Genomic DNA, 1,727 nt, shown 5'->3' on the forward strand with positions numbered 1-1,727 from the left:
TATGGTTATTTCAAGTGTTTATGAGTATTGACCGAATTATTGACCTACTCCCTGTAGACCCTGAGATAGAAAGAACTTTTCGAGAACAAAAAAGACAAGCGAATCAGAGAAGGACCAAAGAAATGAACCTTGAAAATTTGAATCAAGGAAATGGAGCAAACCCTGCTCAAAATCCTATCCTTATTGCTGATGATAGGGATAGAGCTTTACGACAGTATGTTGTGCCAGTATTTAAAGATCTTAATCCGGGTATAAAGAGACCCGAAATTGAGGCACAGCAGTTCGAGCTGAAGCCAGTCATGTTCCAAATGCTTTAGACAGTGGGCCAATTTAGTGGAATGCCTACCGAAGATCCTCACCTACACTTAAGACTGTTTATGGAGGTGAGCGATTCTTTCAAGTTAGCCGGAGTACCCGAAGATACATTACGATTGAAGCTGTTCCCATATTCACTATAGGATAGTGCCCGAGCTTGGTTGAACTCATTGCCACCGAACTTAATTTCTACATCGCAAGAGTTAGCAGAAAGATTCCTTATGAAGTATTTCCCGCCTAGCAAGAATGCTAAGTTGAGGAACGAGATCACTGCTTTCCAAGAAATGGATGATGAGTCTTTGTATGAGGCATGGGAAAGGTATAAAGAGTTACTACGGAAGTGCCCTCATCATGAAATCCCACATTGCATCCAACTTGAGACATTTTGTAATGGTCTCAATGCTCACACGGGGATGGCAGTGGACGCTTCTCCTAATGGTGCTCTCCTTTCTAAGTCTTATAATGAGGCTCATGAAATTATTAAGAGGATTGCCAGCAACAATTACCAATGGCCAACCAATCGAGCAGTGTCAGGAATATGAGTTGCCGGAATACATTAAGTAGATGCTCTTACTTCACTCGCATCTCAGGTATCATCAATATCCTCAATGTTAAAAACTCTTACTACTAATAGGTGTAACAGTTTTCCAGCATAGCCACTAACTCAATTTGAAAGTATAGCCTGTGTTTATTTTGAGGAAGGAAAATTGATTGAAGAATGTCCATCAAACCCAGAATCCATGTACTATATAGGTAACCAGAACCAAAATTAAGGAAGGCAAGGACTGCAATCCAATTTCTATAACCTATTGTGGTGAAACCACCCGAATTTTTCCTGGAGTAACCAAGGGCTTGGAACCAGTAATACTTACGCCCAACCTAGATCGACCCAGCCACCTAGTTTTGCCCAACAAGTTCAGAAACCAACCCCAGCTGAACCATCCAATGGTTTAGAAAATTTTTTGAAGGCATACATGGCCAAGAATAATGCCTTAATCCAAAGCCAAGCGACTACATTGAAATGTGCCAACTTGCAATTAAACTCATAAACCAACCACAAGGTGCTTTACCTAGTGATACGGAGAATCCCAGGAATCCAGGGAAGGAATATTGCAAAGCGTTGACATTGAGGAGTGAAAAGATAGTAGAACCCAACACCATCAAAGCTGAAAAGGAGCAAGCTAACATTCAAGATTCAAAGGAAGTTCAGCCGAGTGTTGAAATTTCAGTTTCACCAGAACCAGAATCTACAAAACCCGACAAGGTAATTCAGAACCAGCTAATTCTGATCAACTAACAACTCCATTAGATGCAGAATTGCCACAGAAGACGAATCAACTAGTTCCAGTAAAGAAACTACCACCACCCTACCCTCAAAGACTTCAAAAGCAGAAGTAGGAGATTCAATTCAA

At 40.9% G+C, this 1,727-nt stretch overlaps 1 non-coding gene across 1 annotated transcript; it reads right to left on the reverse strand.

The window, feature by feature from the left end:
- Positions 1 to 566: 566 nt before the first annotated feature.
- LOC128295839 (small nucleolar RNA R71) lies at positions 567 to 673 on the reverse strand. The gene has a single exon (XR_008286388.1). It is a non-coding gene; the product is annotated as a small nucleolar RNA R71 (small nucleolar RNA).
- Between the last annotated feature and the right edge of the window lie 1,054 nt (positions 674 to 1,727).

Source organism: Gossypium arboreum, chromosome 7 (assembly GCF_025698485.1).
Source record: "Gossypium arboreum isolate Shixiya-1 chromosome 7, ASM2569848v2, whole genome shotgun sequence".
In the NCBI taxonomy this organism is placed as follows: domain Eukaryota; kingdom Viridiplantae; phylum Streptophyta; class Magnoliopsida; order Malvales; family Malvaceae; genus Gossypium; species Gossypium arboreum.